Here is a 25048-nt window from a genome sequence, read left to right as displayed (position 1 = left end):
GAGATAGCCCGGGAAGAGAGTGTGCGGGCGGCCTGATCGGCCTGTTCGTTACCCCTGAGTCCTTGGTGACCGGCTGCCCAAACCAGATTTCGCGGAGTTGGATTAACGTATCGGCAGCGAGGTTCCAGTATGCGCTGAGCAAGCGGTGAAGCCCACCCTAGCTGATAGTTCCGACAGGCCCCTCGTGAGTCGGTGATGATATGTTTAGAAGAGGGATAGGTAAGAGCGAGAGCGATGGCAATCTCCTCCGCGTGTGTTGCGCTGTAGGCTTTGAAAGTGAGCCCGTTTACGGTGTTTGCGTTGTGTATGACTGCTACAGTATACCACCCCCCATGGTGCGGGCCGGCAACGTCCACATAGCACACGTGTTCCTCTTGACCAAAGTGTCGCTGCAACGCTTCCGCGCGCGCCTGGCGGCGACCACTGTGGTTTTCTTTGGACATGTTGCGTGGAAGGGGTCGGACCCGGAGGGCGCGTCTCCAAGGTTCTGGCACTCTCACCCTTTCCTCAATATAGTAATCGTGTTTGATGTGTATTCGGTCCAAGAGGCGGCGACCGGAATGGGTCTGTGCAAGGCGCGTGTATTGGTTAACGAGGTGGGCTTCTCGAAGTTCCCGGTAGGTATTCACCACGCCTAGGGCCAGAAGTCTCTGGTTGGACGTGGTGATAGAGAGGTCGAGAGCCCGCTTGATAACTTTACGGTGGATGACCTCGAGTTGATCATCCTCGTGTTTGCGTAGGTGCAAGTAGGGAGTCGAGTAGAGTATTTTACTCGTTCGTTACGAAAGCATGGGCAAGCCGCATTGCATCCCTGCTTCGTAATCCGCCCCGCTTGTTGGAGACCCGGCGGACCATACGGCTCACCTGGTCTCCCACCGTGTGAAGTTTGGCTATTGTGGTGTCGGCCTTGCGTTGGTGGTGTATGAAGAGGCCAAGGACGCGGATCTCCTTGGCCTCACGGATCGGTCCCGAGGGAAGCCTGATATGGAGCTGAGTTGTGTCCTGAGGGGAGGGACGTACGTGCTCAAATTCTGACTTAGCCGGGGCACACTGGAGTCCGCAGTAGGTTGCGTAGTCGTCGACTACAGTCGCTGCTGCTTGCAGGCATGACTCCATGTGACCCAGGTTACCTTGCGTGGCCCAGATCGTGATATCATCCGCGTAAAGAGCGTGATGTATCCCTGGTAAAGAAGCCAATTTGGGGGGAAGATGAAGCATGGCTATATTAAATAGGAGGGGAGAGAGGACCGCGCCTTGAGGAGTTCCCCTCGAGCCGATGACGTAAGGCCCATGTTCCTCATCTTGTATGCGTATGTAGGCTTGACGGTCTGTGAGAAACTGTCTAACATAATTGAATGTTTTATAACCACAGTTGGTCTGACTGAGGTGGTCAAGGATTACCTCATGCTTCACGTTGTCGAAAGCCCCTTTAAGATCCAAGGCCAGGACTACCTTGTCATTGTGGGGGCATTCAACAGGATCTAATATGTCATGGTGGAGCTGTAGAAGTATATCCTGGGCTGACTTCTGAGGGCGGAATCCAAACATGGTGTCCGCAAAAGTGTGCTGTGTTTCCAGAAACTCGGAGAGTCTGTCGCGCACCATCGTTTCCATCAGCTTGCCGACACAAGGCGTGAGGGAGATGGGGCGAAGGTTCTCCACGTCAATAGGTTTACCTGCCTTCGGGATGAAGGTCACGAGAGCTGATTTCCATTCAAGAGGGAGAGGAGTTTCCCCGTCCCAAGTGGTATTGATGTATTTGAGGAGCGTGGCGTAGGCTGCGTCGGGAAGATTGGCCAACAGTTTGACCGTAACCTGGTCACGCCCTAGTGCAGTGCCACGCTTCATCTTGCGTAAGGCCGCCTGGAGGTCGTGGAGCTGGAACGGGGTGTCCAACTGCGTGTTCTTTTTGCCTGCGTAGGAGTATGCGGCCGTCCGGGGGTCCTTGGTGGTGCGCAGGTATCGGTCCCTGAGCGTGTTTGCCAGCTGTGTTGTCGTTCCTGTAAAGTTGTGCATGACCTTATGTAAGTGACGTTGAGTTTCCGTGCGTGTTTGTGTTGGATCGATGAGAGCGCGAAACAGGCGCCACGTGTTGCGACCAGACATCTGGCGTGCAGCCGTGTTGCACCTGTCCACCCAGTTAGTGTCGGCTAGCTGAGCAGCATATTCCGCAGCTTGCTCCGTGAGTTCTAGGACGCGTTTCTTGAGGCGTCTGTTATGTTTCTGTTTTTTCCATTGTTTGGTGAGGCTGCGGCGGGCCTGCCAAAGATGGAGGAGGTGGTTGTCCACGTCCGTTTGAGTTTCCGTGAGCTGTATTAGCTGTTCGTGTTGTTTCAGTGTAGACGTCAGTGATTTAGACCAGGTGTCGTATCCCGACTGGAGAGGGTCTACAATAGGTAGAGTGGTGCGGAAAGTTGTCCAGTCTGGGATACGAGCTTGTGTAAGTGGGCGTTTTAAGGGACGCATGTACACGGTTGGGTTTAATACACAATGATCACTACCGAGAGTGTCCTGTGTGTTCAGCCAGTCGGCATGGCGTATGTTGCGTGTAATTGTGAAGTCCGGGCAAGTATCTCGTTGAACAGAGTTGCCTACACGTGTTGGGCTGGCGGGATCAGTGTGGAGGGTGAGTCCAAGTGTAGAAAGAAGTTCCGCAAGCTTCCTTCCACGCGTGTCTTCTCGTGGGTAACCCCATAACCTGCTTGGGGCATTGAAGTCGCCGACGATCAGGAGGGGGTCCCGTCCTGCCACCTGCATAGCTTGTGTGAAAGTTGCGCTGAACGTGACGTTCTTAAGCTTTGGGGGACAGTAAATGTTTAAAATATGAACAGGTGGGTCAGATCGCCTTATAGGCAGCACCGACACCATAGTGTATGGGAAAGGCAGTGTTGTGGGGAGTGTGGCTTCCTGGGCAGTATATTGCTTGTGAGCAAGTATACATGTCTCCGGGTTGTGTTGAAATGTAGTGTAATTTGTGAGTTTGACGTCCGTGCCGGGTTCCTGAAGGGCAACCACGGCAACGAGGAACTCAAAGGTCTCAAGATAGAGGCGGAAATGAGCCCGCTTCTTGTGGTTTTTGAGACCTCTGCAGTTCCACTGTGTTAATAACAACGGCTGAGTTGCTCTGGCTCGCGACCTAGGGTTGGAGGCCATGTTCGGAGACAGAGAGTGGGGTTGTGTTGTTAAGATTACTCAGTTCACTAGCGCCCTGTGCTGACGTAATGGAGTCTTCAGAAAAGTCCGACTCATCTGGAGTCACTCTGTTAAATTTTGAGGGGCGATTAACGTCCCTAATTGGCCCTACGCGCTAGAGGACGCGTGGATTGCCTTGTATCCACTTTTGGATAATGTGAGTTACTGTTTGTGTCACCTGTGCGATGACAGTCTCCATATGACGCGCGATGGTGTCGTGGATAATTTTGGGGAGGTCGGCCAATTGTGTTTCTATTGCATTCACCTGGGTCTCCAGGGCCGCGACGCGACTCTCTACAGTAGTAGGAATCTCCCTGTCTGTTATATTTTCCTCTTCGTCGCTCAACGAGGGCTTAATAGTGAGATTGGTTCTGAGCGAGTCAAGTTCGCTGGCTAGTTTTTCATTCTGAGATCGCAAAAGGGTGAGCTCATGCCTGAGTTTTTGTGTTTCGGTAGTGCTTGTGGCGGAAGAAGGTGGAGAGGAGAGAGAGGAGGGAGAGGAGGCGACCTCCACCCAACTGCCTACCTTGGGTTGGTTGCGTGCAGCGTTGCCCGATGGAGCGCCGAAAGCTGGAGATTCCGCCGCGCCAGGTGGTAGCGTTGCCGTTGCTGCTTTGCCAGGAATTGGCGCTTTGCCAGTTGACCGGCGCTTTAGTTTTGTTGGGGTCCCCGATGTCCTGGACCCTGGTTGCTGAAGCCGGATGAATTATTCAGTGCATTCGCGGGAGCTGGTGAGGTGCGGACCCCCGCAAACTATGCACGTTGGGTTGCATTCGTGGGGGGCCATCCCCTCAGGACCAGCGCCCACGTTTTGGCCACAAAGGCTGCATCTTTCGGTGACCGGGTTGGGACAGATATCCGCCCGGTGCCCCAGTGCACCACAGCGGTAGCACGCTGGCATTGTCTTCTTGTACTCCCTGACGGGAGTCAGTTCTGCGTTATAGTGGACGAAACGCGGAACGTTCCTTCCCGCGAAAGTCAACACAGCTACGTTGGAGTTCCCCAGCTTGCGCGCACAGACTAGTTCACTGCCACGCCACTGCACACTATGTTTCAGAGACGCACTGGTTTCGATGTTGTGCACAGAAATCACGCCGCGACACACATCACCGGTGAGCTTGAGGTGACCGCGAAGCGGCAGCGGTCCTTTGCTGGTGTTGATTTGAAAGTCCGACAGCAGTTTCTGAACCACCTCGTTATTCTGCGTGCCACAGATGATGACGTTTTGCTCCCAATTGGGAGAAATGGTGATGTCATTCATGTGCTGCCTTCCGATGAGTTGGGAAATGGCAGCGCCGAGCTCACCTTGTTGAAACGCTGCCTTGAGGGCTACTGTGATGCGTGGCTTGAGCACGATCACGTAGTCGCCAGGATTTATCCTGACCGTTGGTTTCGGCGTCCACTTGGAGACTGGTGAAGTCTTTTGTGGAGCTTTAGGAGATGGAGCACGAGCGTCTCCAGTGGCTGAATTGTTCAGAGGAGTTTTCAGTGCAGACGCTCCTTCCGCGTTTCTTCGGCGGCGACGCCGACCCTCGACGAGTTCAAAAATGTCAGCTTGCTCCGCCGAAATGGTGGATGGGCCGTCGTCTGATGGATTTGTCGGGATATACGACCACGACAGAGTCGTAGGGACGTAGCCATGTTGTTCAGGCAGCGCCATGTTGAGGAGTTGACCGAGCGGCGTCTCCGCATACAGCAGCGGCGGAGCCGCCGCCGTGAGGCTTAGCTCGTTCGCTACGTTGTGATGCAAAGTTGCTCGAAGTGGCCGAAAATTGGGCATACCTGGGTAAGATTGCTGTCTCCAGAATCTTGCTGACTTGGCAGATGCAGTCACACAAGTTTTAGAGCAGCCACATTGAAAAGAGCACGGTTCCAGCCGAAAATCGACGGAGCCGATGAGCGTCGCGTCCGATCACTTCGCGAAGCGCCCGCGTCTCCTCCCCTTCTGGTGGACACCTACGCAGGTTCATGCGGCCTGAAGTGCTCTCCAGCTAAATCGGCTCTTCTTTCAGTCTCTCCGCTACCGCCGCCTCAAATTTTTCTTCCGTCCGGGCCCGTCCCGTCAGTGCAAAATATTCGGGTTCTTGGCCTTCACCTCACATCGTCCTTGGATCCAAAGGGCACAATAGCAGGCCTCAGACGCACCAGCCAACAAGTGAGCCGCATGATACGGCGAGTTTCTACCGAGCGCGGCGGCTTCCGCGGGTCTCAGTCCCTCCGATTGGCCCACGCGTTTGTGACCAGTCGCGTACTCTACGCCTTGCCTTACCTTCGCCTGCGTCGTCGACACGAGCACCAGCTGGACGTCCTTCTTCATTCAGTATACAAACGCGCTCTGGACCTACCTATTGCAACTTCCAACAGCCGATTCGCGGCTCTGGGGGTACACAACACCTTTGCAGAGATGCGCGAAGCTCATCGCGTTAACCAAATCAATCGACTGTCACAGACGCCTTCAGGGCGCCGTCTTCTACACAGACTTGGCCTTAACCCGATATCTGACCAAGACCCTCTGCAGCTGGTACCAGAGCTCTGGCGTTAAAAGCTATGGGTGGAACCTCTACCCCGTAATATGAACCCCGACCTCCATTTTGGCCGTAGACTAGCACGCGCCGCGGCCCTTCATACGCGACACTCCGATCGTCCTGGTGTTTTCTACGTGGACGTCTCGGGTCCCTCCGCCTCGGGTCACTTCACGGCTGCCGTGATTACAAAGGGCAAACACGTCGATGGCCTCTCCTTTCGAGCAGACACAGTAACGCACGCTGAAGAGGTTGCCATAGCTTTGGCCGCCTCTTACCCTGCCTCACGCACCATCCTGACGGACTCGCGCTCGGCCTGTTCTCAGTACCTTCAGGGTTCCACTGCCCCGCTGGCGGCTAGCCTACTACAGGCAGCCTCTTGGCGCTTTAACCCTCATCCCATTCGTATAGTCTGGACCCCAGGCCACTCGGACCTGCCCGGCAACGAGGCGGCAAATGCCGCTGCCCGCGCTTCTCCTGTCCGGGCCGTCGCCCCTCCATGTCCCGAGACTGAATCTGGCAATACCAACCTGACGCGCTTTCGCGAAATTTTGGCTTATTACCGGGCTTCGCGCCGCCTCTACCCGGACCCCGCACGCGGTTTGGAGAAAGCGGACGAACGACTGCTTCGCCGCCTGCAGACGAACACCTTTATCAGTCCGGCGGTCGCCAGGCACTTTTTGCCGGAAATCAATGGCACCTGCTCGATCTGTCATGTCCTCGCCGACACATATCACGTCGTAGCATCGTGCCCAGTTCATCCCGTCCCTTTCTCATCCCCTTTTCTTTTCCCAACTAGAGAGGCTTGGGAGGAGCACCTGCTCGGCTGCTCTACCTTGGCTGCACAACGCTCCTTGGTGGAGCGAGCACGGGCAGCTTCCAGCTCCACTAGCGTCCCGGAATAGGGTCTTGCCACTCTAGCACGCCGATGGGCCACGTCGGCACTCTCTAGAAGACTTTTTCTGAAATAAATGTTTTTTACCACCACCTGACTCCAGACGCGACCAACGTCTGTCGGCGCAGCCCGGCGGCAACTGGTACGAAATGCGACATGCTGCGTTTCGCACCAATCACGTTACCCAGAATGCACCACGTCTGCCTAGCTTCGTGACGAAGGGACGTCGGGTTTGCTCAAACGCGCATGCATCAAAGCAACGCAGTGCGGCGCGTGCCTGCGGAGTATATACCAAGCAGATCGACGCCTGGCGTGGCATCACCGGCATGACGCGACGAAACGAATGCTGGAGCACACGCGCACCGAGTCACGTCTAAGCGTATTGGCGCCTTGAATGTGGCATGTAGTCATGGTCTTACATGACACGCTTCTCATAATTATGTCTGCCCCATTCACATACCTTCGACATTCATTCACGTGACGTAATACAAAATTTGGCATATACGAATCTAGCGAAACGGCCCCGAGCACATCATAAGTGCGGCATGTAGTCACTTTTTTACATGACACACATGTCATGATTATCATGTTTGCACATGTCATTTACATATGTCGTCCGTTCGCGTCGCGTAATACTGAATTTGGTACATGTAAAGCTAGCGAGACGGCCGCGAGCGCATTATGAGCGGAGCATGTAGCCATGTTGTCACATGACACACATCACATGATTATCACGCTTGCACCCGTCACATTCTTTTGTCGTCCATTCACGCCCCTTAATACCAAATTTTGTGTATGTGAAGCAAGCGACATGGCTGCGAGGGCATCATGACTGTGGCTTGTAGTCATAATGTAACATGACACGCATATGATGATCATGTTTGCACCAGTCACATACCTTCGTCATCCATTCGCATCACGTAACGCCGAATTCAGTATATAGGAAGCTAGCGAGACGGCTGCGAGCACATCACGGGCGTGGCGTGTAGTCATGACTCATGACTTACATGGCGTGCATGTCATGATTTTCATGTTAGGGTCTGTCACTTGTGTTCGCTATGCAATCATGTCATACCATACCAGTTTATCAACATGTCATGTGAACGAGACCACCGCAAGAGCACCAAAACCATGAAATGTAAATCACGGCATTCATGACATACATATCACGATTTTCGTGTTATAATTAATCAAATATGCTCGTTTTACAGTCATGATATGCCATACCAAGTTCGGTATCGATACCTTATTCCAAACGGCCAGGAGAGCTAAAAGTCGTAGGCGGCTAGATAGATAGATACGCTTAAAGTCGCCGAAGCTCACTAAGAAATGCACCGCATTTAAAAGCGACGTCGCACACGATCGTAGGTACGAAAGACGCCTAGGTGACTGGCTGTAGGTACGTCGTGTTGTTGTTCGAGAACGCTGGTACGCAGGTGATGGGGAAGCACGAGCAGTAATTCCGGGCCATCGGCATTGAAGCTTCGACGGTACAGAATGTTGTCGTGCAGTTCGAACAGGCGAACGGAAGGGTCTGTTGGAGCAGAAGTCAGATGTTCGATGATAGAGAGTAACGACGGATCACGTCGTTGTTTGGTGGAGATATCACCCAAAGCGTAGATGGAGAGAACGCGGGGGTCTGATTCAAGGTCTGTCAAGTCGGGCGTTTCAACCGAATGACATGACAAACAGTCTGAGTCTGCGTGCAGGCGACCCAACTTGTAGTAGGCCACGTACGAGTATTCTCGCAGACGCAGCGCCCAGCGACCGAGACGTCCAGATGGGTCCTTTGGCGATGAAAGCCAGCAAAGAGCGCGATGGTCCGTAACAACGGGAAAAGTTCGGCCATACAGGTAAGGCCTGAATTTCGCCACGGCCCACGCTAAAGCTAGGCATTCACGCTCAGTGATGTAGAACTTCCGTTCGGCAGGTGAAAGAAGACGACTGGCGTAAGCAATCACGTGGTCCTTCCGGTGCTGTCGTTGGCCGAGGACCGCCCTAATTTCATGGCTACTGGCATCGGTCCGAAGCTGTGTAGGTGATGCAGGGTCGAAATGAGCCACTGTTGGTGGCGTAGTCAGCAGATAGATAAGAGCCAAGAAGGCGTCCGCTTGCTCTACGCCCCATGTGAATGGAACGTCCCTATTTAAGCGATCAGTAAATGGTCGAGCGATGTCAGCGAAGTTGCGGACAAATCGTCGAAAATAGGAACGTAGCCCTACAAAAAAACTTCGGACATCCTTGGTTGAACGTGGTTCAAGAAATTCTTGTACTGCTCGCACCTTACCGGGATCTGGTTGAACAACAGCGCACTGACAAGGTGGCCGAGTATGGTGATTTGGCGACGTCCGAAATGGCATTTTGCAGAATTGAGCTGGAGAGCGGCTCTTCGAAAAACATCCAGAACGGCTGACAGACGTGTTATATGGCTGTCAAAGGTAGGTGAAAAGACGATGACACCGTCTAAGTAACATAGACAGATGGACCACTTATATCCTCGAAGAAGGGAGTCCATCATGCGCTCGAAAGTCACCGGTGCATTACATAGCCCAAACGGAGTGACTTCGAGCTGGTAGAGGCCGTCAGGCGTAACAAAAGCGGTTTTTTCGCAATCCATGGGGTCAACGGAAATTTGCTATAGCCGGACCGAATGCCAATAGACGAAAAGTATTGGGCACCATGGAGGCAATCAAGGGCGCCATCAATCCGAGGCAGAGGGTAGACATCTTTATTAGTGACTTTGTTTGAATAGCGATAGTCCACGCAAAAGCGCCAGCTGTCATCCTTCTTCTCAACGAGCATGACTGGGGAGGCCCAGGACTGCATTAGAATTCTATGACGTTTTTAGTAATCATTTTGTTCACTTGATTCTGAAAACTTGGCTTTCCTTGTGAGATACGCGATATGGACGCCAGCGTATAGGACTGGCATCTCCAGTGTTCATCCGGTGAGTCACAGCAGTTGTTTGACCGAAAGGCCAGTGCTCAAACTCGAAAATGTCTCTATATGATTATTATTTTTTATTACTTCCAAATACTGTTGACTGTTATGGCCGTAACAGGGTGGGTACAGTAAACATAAAACAAAAGCAAATATAATGTATTATATAGAACACACATATTTTAATACACAAAGAAAAAATATTTAAACGCTGGTAATAAAAACGTACATACATATATTGTGATGGTGGTATAGTATGCAAAATGAAGTAACTACGCGATGTATTTTTTAACAACATGGCAATATATTGTCATAAGATAAGTAGATGCCTGAGGATGATGAGGACGAAGGGCTGAGGGGAACGTGCTCGGACTGCAGCAGCGTTGTACGCATTTCGCTCGCCAGTATTTTCATCGTGTATACTTTATTCCCCGTAACATCATTGGTGGAAGGTGCTGGGTACAACTCGCTATACAGCCCCACGAGCTGGATCTTCGCAGTGGACGGCGCATTGAAGCTACCACGACGACTGGCCAGGCTACTCAATGTCAACAAGATCTGTCAGCCCCGCAGCCGATCGTTCTGGTGCAATCTTGTGACCCAGGCTCTTTCAACGGCAAGAGTGGCATAGACGCCGATTACTGGCTGGTTCTATATGAGCGCGTCAGCAGCAGCAACCATTGGGATCCGACGCTTATGTTGGCGAACATCATCTTCTACTTGCATGGCACGGCAAAACTCTAGTACGAGACATATCAAGAAGAGTTGACCAGCTGGGACGTCTCTAAGCAGAAATTGCGCTATCTATTTGGGAAACCCATCGGACGTCAAGTGGCCGCAAAGAGAGAGCTTGCGACTCGTGCCCAGGCATCCACAGAGCCGTACATCGCGTACATCCAGGACGTGTTGGCTTTGTGCCGCAAGGTCGACAAGGACATGCTCGATGAGGACAAAGTCGGCCACATCCTGAAAGGAATTGCCGATGACGCCTTCAATATTCTGCTGTGGAAAGACTGCTCGACGGTGGAGTTGGTCATCGAAGCATGTCGTCGCTTCGAACAGGCGAAAAGTAGGCGCATAGTTCACCGATTTGACCGCCTTCCCAACACGGCGGCTACGTCCTCTTGCGAAGATTTGCCCACACTACATCAACCACCAGCGCCGGAAAACGTCACCAGAATAGTCCGCCGGGAACTCGAGGCTATGCCACCCGGAATGTCTAGCGTCAGCGCGCCGGTACACAACCGCGATAACCTTGATGCTGTTTCAATGATACAGGCCGTTGACCGCCAAGAGTTCGCGAATATGGGCATATCGCCACCTCATCAAAATGCCCCTGCTACTTCCTGCTCGGCTCCAGTCAATGCGGCTGCCACTCCGAACCGCACGTTCGCGCCATGACAAAACCCAGCTGAATGGCGCACTCATGATGATCGGCCCATATGTTTCACGTGCCATCGAATAAGACACATCGCTGGCCATTGCCACAGCCGTTGGACCTCATCACCTCGACCGAGCTTCTATGATTGGGGACCTCGCTCCGAACGTGCACCTTATGCCCCGTCCTACCGTGCTGAGACAGGTGCAGAACATAATTCTGAACGTAGGACCAGCCGCTCGCCATCGCCCGTGCGTCGTCAGTCCCGCTCGCCCCAACCCCGCCGTTCTCGGTCTCCCTACGACCGTCGCTCAGAAAACTAGCCGGTGCAGCCCCCGGAGGTGACGCTGCATACACGACTTGGACTGCAACTCCTCTGATTACTCCCGACCAGCGGCGCAACCTTCTTACAATTCTCGTTGATGGTTTACCTGTAACTGCTCTTATTGATACCGGTGCACAAATATCTGTGATGAGCTCAGACCTCCGCCGCCGCCTCCAAAAAGTTCTGACGCCTGCGATAGCACCTACCGTTCATACAGCGGATGGGAGTACTCCTGCTGTCCTTGGAATGTGCACTGTGCGATTAACAATTTCTGAACATCAAACTTCAGTTCTGTTTGCTGTACTAGAAAATCGCCCTCATGACCTCATCCTTGGACTCGACTTTCTGACTTCACCCGCTGTGCTCAATGACTGTTCCAAAGGTCTTCTTTGGCTCGAACTACCATCCTTCTTAGAGACCATCTCTACCAGCCCACCTCGTCTGCACTCTGTCGATTTACTCAGACTTCCGCCCCAAGCTGCAGTCCAAGTCCAACTCTCGCCATATCCTCCAGTACCCGACGGTGATTATGTTACTGCCCCAATTTCTGACGTGGCCATGACACGTAATGTTGCACTCCTCAACACGGTGGTTACCGTTAAGGACAACCGAACTTCATTCCTCGTCCTCAATTTTGGCTTCTCAGCGCAAGTTATTCCTCGCGGCATGTCACTTACGCATCTGACACCACTGGTCGACCACACAGTTTCCACCCTAACTACCGATTCGCCACCCGATTTTTCATCAACGTCGTTCTCGTCACGCTCCTGTTCCGACCTTTCCAAGCCACTGCTATCTGACAAGCTCACCTCTGAACAAGTCTCTGCTCTGTGCCGTGTGCTTGCTTCTTATCAGGACATCTTTGACTTCGGCGACCGTAATTTCGGCCAGAAATCCGTGGTAACCCATCGCATTGACAACGGTGACGCTCGACCCATTAGCCCACGGCCCTACCTTGTGTCAGCCCCGGAGCGTGCTATTATACAGCGAGAAGTCGATAAAATGCTTCATAAGGGCATAATCGAACCCTCATCTGGTCCCTGGTCCTCACCCGTTGTACTTGTTAAAAAGGACAATAGCTGGAGATTCTGTGTTGATTACCGCCGTCTCAACCATATTACCAAGAAAGATGTCTATCCCCTACCGCGCATAGATGATGCACTCGATTGCTTACACGGTGCCAAATATTTCTCTTCCATAGACCTTCGCTCAGGCTACTGGCAGATCGCTGTGGACGACAAAGACAGAGAGAAGACGGCCTTCGTGACTCCTGATGAACTTTATCAGTTCAAGATGATGTCTTTTGGATTATGCACTGCCCCCGCGATTTTTGAGTGCATGATGGACTCTCTCCTTCGAGGCATGAACTGGACCATCTGCCTCTGCTATCTTGACGACGTTATTATTTTTTCGACTACTTGCGACGACCATCTTACCCGTCTGTCCACAGTGCTTGATGTTTTCCGACGTGCCAACTTGCAACTTAACTCGTCCAAATGTCGCTTTGGGCAACGCCAAATCTCCATACTCGTCTATCTTGCTGACGCTGCGGGCGTTCAACCAGACCCTGCAAAATTCCGAGCAGTTCACGACTTCCCCACACCCCGCTCAGCCAAGGACGTCCGAAGTTTTCTGGGACTGTGCTCCTATTTCCGTCGTTTTGTCGAGAAGTTTGCTGAAGTAGCCCGTCCTCTAACCTGCCTCCTCAAAACAGATGTCCCATTCACATGGGGCCAACAGCAAGCACACGCCTTCTCATCGCTCGCTCACATTCTCGCCAATTCACCAGTCCTAGCACACTTCGACCTATCTGCCGCCACGGAGCTTCGTACTGACGCCAGTGGCCACGGCATAGGCGCAGTGCTGGCGCAGCGGCAACAAGGAATGCACTGCGTCGTCGCGTACGCAAGCCGACTGTTGTCGCGCCCGGAACAAAACTACTCGGTCACAGAACGCGAGTGCTTAGCTCTCGTCTGGGCCATTACGAAATTCCGACCGTACCTGTATGGCCGACCATTCTCAGTTATTACGGACCACCATGCGCTTTGCTGGCTCTCTTTACTCAAGGACCCTACGGGACGCCTTGGTCGCTGGGCGCTGCGCTTACAGGAGTACACTTTTTCCGTATCCTATAAATCTAGCCAACTTCACAAGGATGCCGACTGCTTGTCCCGTTACTCAGTCAATCCCCCTGACATGATAGACGATGGACAAGAGGCCCTCGTTTTTTCAATTACCGACTTCACCGACATAGCTGCTGAACAACGCCGCGACCCCTCTTTGCGTGCTATTATCAGTGGTCTGCACTCTCCCCACCCTGACCATTCCTTACAACTGTTCCTTCTTCACAACGACATCTTGCACCACTACAACGCCCGCCCAGATGGTGCTGAGCTTTTACTCGTTGTTCCTGTGCATCTTCGCTTAGACGTTTTGGCCCAGCTCCGAAATGCCCCCTCCACTGGACACCAAGGGGTGTCACGCACGTGTGACCACGTTCGCCGCCGATTCTTTTGGCCTGGCCTCTACCGTTCTGTGCGACAGTACGTTGCGGCATGTGACCTCTGCCAGCGCCGCAAGACACCTGCTCTGGGACCTGCTGGTACCCTCCAGCCCATTGAAGTACCAGATGAGCCATTTTTCCGAGTCGGCCTCGATCTTCTAGGACCTTTTACCGTGTAGGCCACCGGTAATAAGTGGATTGCTATTGGTACTGACTACACAACGCGGTATGCCGTTGCACGCGCCCTCCCCACAAGCTGCGCTACTGATGTAGCTGATTTCCTTCTTCATGACATCATTCTGCGTCATGGTGCTCCTCGTCAGTTGATCACCGACCGCGGCCGCTGTTTCCTATCTAAAGTAGTCGACGAGCTCCAGCGATCCTGCTCTACCCAACACAAGTTCACTACAGCGTACCACCCCCAAACCAACGGCCTCACGGAACGCCTCAACCGTACCCTGACAAATGTGTTAGCGATGTACGTCTCCAAGTATCGCAAATATTGGGACATCCACTTACCTTTCATTACCTTCAAATACAACAGTTCACGTCATGATACAGCTGGACTTTCACCTTTTAACCTACTGTTTGGTTATGATCCGCCTTTGCCTATGGACACCATGCTGCAATCTGATGCCCCCTCATCGACTGCTTATGCTCTTGATACCCTGGCCCGAGCTGACATCGCCCACCGAGTCACCCGAGATCGGTTATGTGCCTCGCAGCTTAACCAAAAGAGTGCTTACGAACGCCGGCACCGTGACGTACAGTACTCCCCGGGGTCGCTTGTCTTGCTGTGGTTACCATCACGTCGTGTTAGTCTCTGCGAAAAACTGATGTCCCGTTACGTTGGCCCCTACCGCGTCATACGCAAGGTCACCAGCGTGACCTATGAGATAGCTCCACTCAATACCACGTCAGTACCAGCTTCAGTCCCGACCGATATAGTGCACGTCTCATGACTTAAACCATACTACTCACACCCCGACAATTGCTCGCACCTGGACGGTGCTTCTACCACTGACGGGTAAGGTCACGGGCTAAGTAGATGCCTGAGGATGACGACGACGAAGTGCTGAGGGGAACGTGCTCGGACTGCAGCAGCGTTGTACGCATTTTTCTCGCCAGTATTTTCATCGTGTATACTTTATTCCCCGTGACAATATGTACAATGCTATAGCAACACTTAATGTTCACGACATATTTTAATTGCGCTGTTCAAAGCTTTCTATGTTCTTCGAATTCAGTACCGGTACTGGCAACTGATTTCACTCTTTTATCGTTCGTGGAAAAAAGGAATACGCATACGCATCAAGATTGCATTTAGGAACCGAATACACAAATTGATTGCATGATCTGACATTGCTAAAAGGCCTGAGAACAAGATAGGTTTTAGTTTCAATATTAAGGTGTCCTTTTGGTAACAAAAAAAGGAATTGCAGTAACGATATTAGCAGACGATGGAGGCCGGCAGCTTGCGCTGGAGTGAGGTCGGGAGCAATCATCTCGTCAATGTCATCGGCAGGCAGAGTGTGATTGCGGCCAAGACAGGGGGACGTAGCGTCAGTGTCCAAACCAGTAACGCTGCAGCTGTCAAGCGGAGATAGGGTGTCAAAGACATGTCTTGCGGAATAACTTGAGTCAAGAGACTGAGGTTGAGTAGGGGTATAACTACTGTATTATCAGCGACGGCGACAACTGTGTGAGCAAGGGCGACGTCTCGGGCCATCAGTACCTCGACTATAGGAGTGACGAGATAGTCACCATAGGGCACATCACGTGAGCACGACAAAGCGACATATGTAGCAGCTTGCGGAGGCAAGCGAACATGGTGACGAGAGCATACATCTGGAGAATGGTCAGCTGGAAAATCGGCAAGCTGCGGCAACTCAAGCTGAAGAGCACCAGTGACACAATCAATGAGCGCAGAATGACGTGGAAGGAAGTCCAAACCAAGTATTAGGTCGTGAGGACACATTTCAATTACGGCAAACTGAATGAATGTAGGATGACCGGCAAATGGACACACGGGCCGTGCACATTCCTTGAACAGCGGGGGTCCTCCCATCAGTGACTCGGAGTGTGCGGGAAGCGGCAGGCGTGAGCACTTTATGTAGGCGACGGGGAAGGTCCACGCTCATTACAGAAATGTGTGCGCTCCAGTATCTATAAGGGCAGAAACAGCCACACCATCAACGTCAACGTCTAACAAACTTTGTCTTGTTGAAAGCGTCCAGAGGGTTTGTGGAGGGAATTGAAAATGCAGCGTCACCTCCGGGCACTGCACCATTTATTTTTCCGGGTAGGCAGGAGCGGGGTGGAATGGGAACGACGGCCTGCGAGTCTGCGGTGAGCGAGACGACTGGCGACGTCCTGGAAGCGAACGCGACTGATGACCATGTGATGACGGAGATCGGCTGTTGAACCTTCTGTAGTTATTTGGCGAAGAAGGCTGCGCGGCAGATGCAAATCGGGTGCTATCTTGTCGGTAGTGAGGTTGAGATGATGTCGGAGGTGGCAAGGACCAGCGTTAAAAGCAGTAATGGACGATATGACCAATACGGTGGGAATGAAAACAAATTGGTCAATTGTCGGCGGTTCTCCACGCAGCAGGGTCCCGAGATGGGGCCGTAAACTGCTGCTCGTAATAGCATGGCGGTGGATGCCATGGAGCTCGCTGCGGGCTAGGCAAAGCGTACACGAAGGGAATACCTATGCTGGCGAGTTCTTGGCGGACGATGGCTTGAACCATTTTAGCAGTGAATGGGGTCGTGTCACTTGCAGCAGAGTGAGCCGGAGCTGAGGCTATGGCTTAAAGTTCACGCCGTTCAATTGGGGTCACCGAATCTGATGAGTCTAGAGGTGGCGGCTGTGTTCTTGCACGGTCTTCGCAAAACGACATTGCAGCCATATTCGGAAAGCGGGCAAACACGCTGTCAATCAGCCTGCTCTTCGTTTGCTCAAAGCGCCGACATTTCTTTATAATGGCTTCCACTGTAGAATATTTTTTTCAGGTGAGGAGGTTGAATGTTCTCACATGACACACATCTCATGATTATCACGTTTTCACCCGTCACATACCTCCGTAATCCATTGACGTCCCGTAATACCAAATTTGGCGTGCGTGAAGCCAGCGAAACGACCGCGAGCACATTATTAGTGTGGCATGTAGTCATGTTGTTACGTGACACACATGTCGTGATTATCACGTTTGTACGTGTCATTTACCTATCTGGTCCGTTCGCGTTGCGTAATACTGAGTTTGGTACATGTGAAGCAAGCGAAAAGGCCGCGAGCGCATCATGGGCGTAGCATGTTGTCATGTTGTTACATGACACGCATCTCAAGTTTATCATGTTTGCACAAGTATCATACCTTCGTCACTCATTCACGTCCCGTATTACCAAATCTGGTATAAGTTAAGCTAGCGAAACGGCCGCCAGCGCATCATGAGCGTGGCATGTGGTCATGTTGTTACATGACACGCATTTCATGATTATTATGTTTGCACCAGTATCATACCTTCGTCATCTATTCACGTCCCGTAATACCCAATCTGGTATATCTGACGCTAGCGAGACGCCCGCAAGCGCATCATGAGCTTGGCATGTAGTAATAATGTTACATGACACGCATGTCATGATTTTCATCTTAGGGTCTGTCGCTTGTGTTCGCCATACAATCATGTCATACCATACCAGTTTTGTAACATGTCATGTGAACGAAACCACCGCAAGAGCTGCAGGGCCATGAAATGTAAATTGTGACATTCATGACATCCATGTCATGCTTTTCATGTTATGACTAGTCAAATATGGATACGATGAATGCAAATAATCCTGTATGTCTGTCTGAAATACTTCTTGCCCGAGTATATAATATTGTATAGCGATGCAGCATCAAAGTATATTTATACAGTCTTGTCTGCGGGAATATACAGCACCACGCTGTGATATTTCTCTTGACGCACGTATTAGAATGAATTTTATATGTCAAAATGGTGCACTTAGTAGGCAGTTGATTACCCGATGGACAAAAATGTAACTTTGTAGTGCATGTGTGAAAAACAATTAAGAATATTTTTGCCATACAATTCATAATCGTGTACAAAATACAAATGGATCCCAGTGTTGCTTCTAGGCCGTCGGCATGATATTTCTAACCCCGTATGTTGTTTGTTCCACCTATTCACAGGTTAAGTGGAAGCCAACCCTTTATCCGCACGCCCACATATCCTTATTTCATATATTATTAAAAATCCTAAGTAGCGTCTGTAACCGCTTATCTTTTGCTAATGTTTCAGTCTGTCGGACTTCCCGACTTGCCGACAAATCTCAGACTTTGTCTGAATAATTTCGTATGTATGGCGTCAACGTACTTGAAGTACAATGCTCATGACACTTTTTGCAAGAAGGCACAAACGTTATCAGTTTCGCTTAGGTTAAACTCGAAGAATGAAACCACAAATAGCACGCCTAAACAGAAAACAATTAAGAAATCACAGCGAGGAGATTACGTAGGCGCCGTCTCTTCATCGGGAGAAATAGCATGAAGCACAAACCTACTGGAATTGCCTACATATTGAACGTAATCAAGGAAAACACACAATTCTAAGCTCGAAAAATGTTTCAGATACTGCCAGGCACTGCGCTTTTGTATCGCGCAGTGCTTCTACGAGGCAGCTGCAAAACGTGAGCACGAAATGCCAGCACAAGAAGAGAACGCGTATGAGTGTGTTTATGTTCAACACCAAAATAAAACAGACACGCAAGCCCGCTCCCCGCCTGTGAAATAATAGCAAACCACGGGGCTACTAAACATCTTCCCTGACGAACGCACAATAGGCTCTTTCTTCATTTTCTTCAAATTCTTTCTTCTTTACATAATTTTCCTTCCTATTCCTGTCTCTTTCTAGATGGACCTCTCAGCTTGTGTCCCTCATTGGGACCCTCAACACCTCGCCTCCATACCCTCACTTCTGTTTGCCACTGCTTGATATGCAATATTGTAGAAAGCTATTCCATCTTTTACCTTCTCAATTCTTCTTGTACCATTTTTTTGCTTTTCATCGCCTCACATCAGTCCTTCTGAGCCTCATTTCGCTTTTCGATTCCCTTGCTAAACAAGCTTATACAATGCTTTGCCATGCTTTACCATCTGCCCACATTCACATCACTTCTGACACTCAGTTCTCTTTCCCGCCTTCGCGTTATATTATACTACGCATTGATATGGTATATATGATAAGAGCTTCTCGGAACATATCCCCTCTCTTTGGCGCATAAAGTGTTCTATCCCTACAAGGCAATGTCTTACCCTATTTTGTGCCCACATATTTTCTTTCATCTTCACCCCCACATCACTCCCTTTTCCCATATGTTTGCTAAAGTATGCTATGCCTTACTATTCAATGCCAAGAGCGTAGTGGCATTGATGGGCTTTCTGTAGCACATAATCGTTAAGTGCTTTGTCTACAACACCAGCCTAACACCAATCCTTAAGAGCTCCGCTGTTAAAAAAACATTTCATTCAATAATATCAGGGGATTTAGATCCCAAAACAACCAAACGATTATGATAGACGCTGTAGCGGGGGGCTCCGTAAATTTTGACCATGTGGTCTTCCGTAACGTGCCTTAACGTCGCATAGTACATGGGCCTCTACTAATTCGCCTCCATCGGATCGCGACCGCTACGGCTGGGCTTGAACCCGTGACCTTTCGCTCAGCAACCAAACACCGTTCCCACTGTTCCACCGATGCGGAATTGAAAAAAACAACTTCATTTGTAAAAACAAAAGTGTAATTCCAGTCAGCAGCCCCACTTATCTTGGAATGTCTCGAAATCGACTGTGTAATTGTAGTGTTCTTTGCTGTGCGTATTAGCAAGCAAAATTTTGACAACAGAACCTCTTATGCGAGCAGTCCATCGCGATCCGCAAGCAAAAAGCAATCATCACAATCATTAAGCAGCCCCTTCAACTTCGTTCTTTCCTTCCTCTGCTTAATCTTCTGGTTCGCTCCCAGAGCACGTGCACCAATTTTTTCGGCATGGGACTGAATAACTGTTGTGTGAGAAAGCCACTAGAGAGAAGAAGTTAAAGGCCAAAAAAACCACACATCTTCACGAAGAGGGTCATGACGATAGGGTGAAGCTAGGTTTAAACAAGGTCCATAACATCTGCGTTGAAATCGCCTACTAGTATTAAGGTTGCGGTCGTAGGTATTTTATAATGTTCTGTTACAACTATTGATATTAGTGCTTTCCGAAACCTTTTTTTGTGTGTGTGTGTGTGTGTGTGTCACGTATGCTAGCCGACCGTTGCCCCATATGATGTTAATTGAGAGACATAAAGTGAAAAAGTGGCGAAGTTACATAGAGAGTCGGCAAAAAAGCTATGTCCTAAGGTCTACAATGTATACGCTGGAGTCACCAACTAGTACTAAGGGATTGTGTTTGTTGGTGTTTTTATATCGTTCAAAATGATGATAGAAATTAGTCTATTGTTAAACCTGTTTTTTTTTTCCTCGCCTATACCGTACGCTACCCGAGCGTTTCCCCATACAATGTAGCCGTGAACGGACATCGGACAAGCCTCGGTACTAAGGTGCTTCGCCTCTAAAAAAACATTCTGGATAAGTAGCGAACAGATTCCTGGTAACTACAGTCCGAAGGCGAGCATCGATCGTAACCGCTGGGGTATGAAGGCACCCTAGCAGACAATAACATAGCCTTGCATGGTTTAGTTAAACAGTATACCAAGGAGGTGGTAGCAGGAAGTAAATGCAAGTAGGGAAAGCAGTTAGGAAATAATAGCATGGCATAGAAATAAAGAAAAAGAGGCAACTAGAAATAAAATAAGAACCCAAAAAGAGGGAATCAAGGAAAGATAGAAATATATAGACAGATGGCACAGGTGATCGGACGAATGCAGGCAATGGCTATGTTAATGATACTTGCGTCAACGAACTTTAACAAAATTTTGCATCACATACACCAAGCCACCTTTTATCTGATAAATCAGTACTCCGTCATTAGCGCACAACTTTATTGCTTAACTAGACAGAGTTGACCTTAATCAGTTTCACAACATTTTCTGCTGCTTCACGAACAAGTTTGTCTACATGAGTATTACCTGTTTCTTTGCGGCTGTCTATTCATCTACGCTTACTGCAATAGTGCTTTGCTGCAGAAGCGTCCTTGCAATAATTTCTTTTTCACGGGATAACATCTCCAGATGTACGTAGAAGTATTTGAGTCTGATGAACTTACCTTCAAAGGGCACCTTAGCACCATATCTTACAATGTCTGTGCACATATTTTTTTAAGTTTGTACTTCATAATTTCTTAGATTTATGTGATGTAGCTCACTGAACTCGGTCTTGCATTCTGCCCAGAGAAATTAGAAGGAAATTTACAGACTCTGTACTTGTGCTATGTCCGCCGTTGATGCATACGCAGTATATCAATTGCAATACGTAGTGTAACTGACTTAAGGCCCTACCTTATCACCTGTGTTTTCCGGTTGGAGCTCTTTCCGTGCTTCAGATAAGCCGACTTCTGAGTGCTTTTTGAACCCAGGCTTCGTTCTCGCATATTCTTTTCTCAATGTTATCGCTTTTTGAATGAACTGCACAGTAAACGCATTTTCGTGGCTGTAGAATGATTGCGTTTTTTTTATTGGCCTTGGCGCCAGTTTTCTGCTTGACTAATCATCGTCTATTTGTCGTCGTTTTTTTTTGTACAGCTATTTAGGTTCATACTATCTGTGTACACGAAGAAAGATCTCTTCTTTTTTACCTATAACGATATCACAATAAGGTAAACTACCACGAGACGTCGCAATAATTACTTGTGATGCTATATCTCAAGCCTCGCTACAGCAACAATGCCTGCTGAAGGCTCGGTTTCAATACAATAATTATTATCATCATGACTACTCACCACAGTTTACACCTCTACACCATCACCATCAGTTCAACGCATTAGTCCTTAACGGTATCATCATCATCAACATAAACTTACTCATGGCCACTTGCTAATGACTCTAATTCAACACTTTCATCGAGATCGTTGATTATAGCCATCTATAATTTTTTATTCCTCGCGTTCAGCACTTTATTTGTCACCATTATCATCTTTCAATGCCAATTTGCTTGCCCAGAGCTCTATTTTATTGTGCTCCTCGTCATTTTTCTTCTGGTCGATCATCAATTCTAATGCATTCACGCTTCCATTTAAGCTATCAATCTCTCATCGTCAACAGTACCCTTTTTCAAGAGGCATTCGCACGTTGACGGCTGTGCTTCGACGTGTTAAATATCTCCAAATCGGAAAATTAACTTCCACCAGTCAGCTAAAAAGTTGTATCGTGTATGTCTTCATCTCTGAAACCATGTCGCGAACAAAGCAACTAAATTTTAAATAACTCATTAAAAGCGTATTCACTCATATTACAGACTTTTTTGTTCGGACCATAATAAAAACGAAGCATGTGCTACTACCATGCAGCGTTCTATGAGCTTCTTACCCGAACTCCATGAGCATGAACTGCGCAGCGACAACCCGACTTAGCAAGCTTGGGTTCACACAGCGCTAGGAAACTCACACTAAAATAAACAAAACTCTTCCTTTTATAAAATAAAATTAAATAATTTGAATACATTTACGAATGTAGAGTGTAAATATAGAAAATGGAGGCATACACTTTTACAAGCAACTTGAGAAGAACGCCATTGTTCTATGCGCAATTACCTTTGTTTGTTCGCAGAAGTTGATACATATAGGTGTTTTTATGAAGTCATGAAGTAACGCCAACCTGTCAAATCAAGTTTTAAGGCAAGGCGTTGTCTAGTATTGCGTACCAATCAAAAATTCCGCCATTGAGCTAGGCCAGCGCTCAAAGCTTCCTCGCAGAAGGACGCTACGCCGCAGTCGTGTGCGCTGGATCAGGGGTCACGCTAACAGATTTGATATTGCGTGGCGGTAGCGCAAAATCGCACCAGGCTTTAAAGCGCCACACCACCTGAATCTCACGACGAGTGGGTGGTTTAAAGTTGTCCATCCATAACAAAGACTTCAGCCCTGATTCATTCTAATGATCACTAGGTATGACTTCGACAATGTGTCACGCTGCCTTACATACTCACAGGCGATTCGCAACTTCGCGAAATGATGACTTTGCGGGGTCGCCATGAGCTCTATTGATGTTTGTCGCGGGCTCTAAACCACTCCTCTATCTTACACAGTGAATGTGCTATACGTGTGACACGCTAGCCCAGTATTAAAAAGTGGCCCCGTATCTGCATGTAATCTGCAAATGTCGTCGAAAGACGATAGTCTTGCGTGTGGAGAGAGTGAACAAGACATTTATTTGATGTTCTGCGCAAGAAAATTCGTGAATGGTATTCTGGAGGCGCTGCGTTAGAGTGCCTCGAGCGTGCAGTGGAGGCGAACAAGCGCATCAAGTCACGTCACACGTGAGATATGAGCGCCTTCTGGCAGTTATCTTGAAAAACGAAACGCGTGGCGTGCGCGCCCATCTCGGAGGTGACAAGGTGATTGATTGATTGATATGTGGGGTTTAACGTCCCAAAACCACCATATGATTATGAGAGACGCTGTAGTGGAGGGCTCTGAAAATTTCGACCACCTGGGGTTCTTTAACGTGCACCCAAATCTGAGCACACGGGCCTACAACATTGCCGCCTCCATCGGAAATGCAGCCGCCGCAGCTGGGATTTGAACCCGCGACGTGCGGGTCAGCAGCCGTGTACCTTAGCCCCTAGACCACCGCGGTGGGGCTCGGAGGTGACAAGGTGTAGAACGCAAGGCGACGGGTAGGTGTCACTGCCGTGTCGCCTTAGCAAAGCGTTGGAAACAGTTGCGTTTTCGATCAAGCGTTGCATGGTCACAGCGCAGCGTGATGAACGCTACGGTCTTTAGAATTACTAATGCATGCCTTTTCTAGTAAAAGACACACATACAGAATAGTGCCGTGTTGTTTTATGGTGTCTCAGATATGCGCAATAAAATCTTTTAATAGGTAGTCGCGCAAGTGCGAACGCTGAACCTTGAGCTACATTGGTAGGCGCTGCGGATGGGGTCAGCCGTTCGGAGTACCACGTCTGATTACAATGCACTTGTAACCAGACGAGGTTACAAGTGCTTTTAGGGTACTTAACAGTACCCTAAATGCATCTAATGCCTTTTAGGGTAGTGTTAAGAGTGGACAAACAGACAAATGTGCAGACAGACAGACTAAATTTTTTTTGCGTCGAAGGTCCCCAAGAAGGACTACCGTATTTAAAGAATTGTGATAACATGTATGACGAGAGAACGTGCGCGCGACAACGTGTGCTTCCTGTTTTAGGAAAGCATCACCGAGAACGGCCGCCCGCCGGCTGTCCCACATTCCCGGAGATAGCGCCACGAGCTGCGCCAAAAACCAGGTCTCCGCGATATCTTTATCTTGAGGCAGCCCATTCAAGAAATTGACCTTTGAGTGCAAGTGGGCCTGATAAGAAGGCTCTGAGAAACATGCCATATCGATTTCGTAATCAAGCGTTCATAACGGGCCCTGAACATCGTGCATGATTCGTGTTCGCACGAGGTACGAATCGTTACACTCTACAGCGCAGTTAGGCCCGCGTAATATTGTAGTTTCAAGGAGAGGCATTGCATGTACCCATGCACTAAATATAATTCTTCGAAAAATGATAACAACGCGCAGACATTGCAAAGAAGCGTCCGCTTATAGAGTGGTTAACAGGAAGGTTCCTCTGGTTAGCTTCCCTGTTTCTTGATTGTGTTTCTCTCTCTGTGTGTCACATCTCTTGCTTTAACAACTGAACGCTAAATTATATAGCACACATTTTACGCCACTTCAAACCTATTGTGTGTACTAATTACAACCACCGCGCCATCACCGCACTATTCGAAAAGGACCAAAAGATTTTTTGCACGAGATGAAACTCGCTAAAAAACTGCAAATAATTTTCGGACATTCAAGGTTTTCCTACAGGGATAACTTTTTTCTCGTTCTCACTAAAACCTTATCTTTCAACTTTTACCGCCCCCCTCCCAATTTCTAACGAAAAGTAGCATAGAAGCATGACGAGGTGGGATAGTTGGAATTACATGACGATTGTTATAGCACGAAAACAGAACGACGACAGCGGGACAAGAAGACGAGTGCTCGTATTCTTCTTCTCCCTTTGTGGTCGTTCTGTTCTCACGCTATAACAATCGTCAAAGTAGCAGGTTCCTATATAAATTGATTCAGGCCATAATAA

General features: G+C 49.4%; 1 long non-coding RNA gene across 1 annotated transcript in view; it reads right to left on the bottom strand.

The window, feature by feature from the left end:
* Positions 1-21200, bottom strand: part of LOC142813884 (uncharacterized) — a 236565-nt gene extending 215365 nt beyond the window's left edge. Inside the window, exon 1 of the long non-coding RNA XR_012894715.1 lies at positions 21027-21200. This is a non-coding gene — a long non-coding RNA (uncharacterized LOC142813884). The remainder of the gene's footprint in view (positions 1-21026) is intronic.
* Between the last annotated feature and the right edge of the window lie 3848 nt (positions 21201-25048).

Source organism: Rhipicephalus microplus, chromosome 4 (assembly GCF_043290135.1).
Source record: "Rhipicephalus microplus isolate Deutch F79 chromosome 4, USDA_Rmic, whole genome shotgun sequence".
NCBI classification, from domain to species: domain Eukaryota; kingdom Metazoa; phylum Arthropoda; class Arachnida; order Ixodida; family Ixodidae; genus Rhipicephalus; species Rhipicephalus microplus.
Note: the sequence above shows the minus strand (reverse complement) of the source record. Positions and strands in the feature narration are given on the sequence as shown.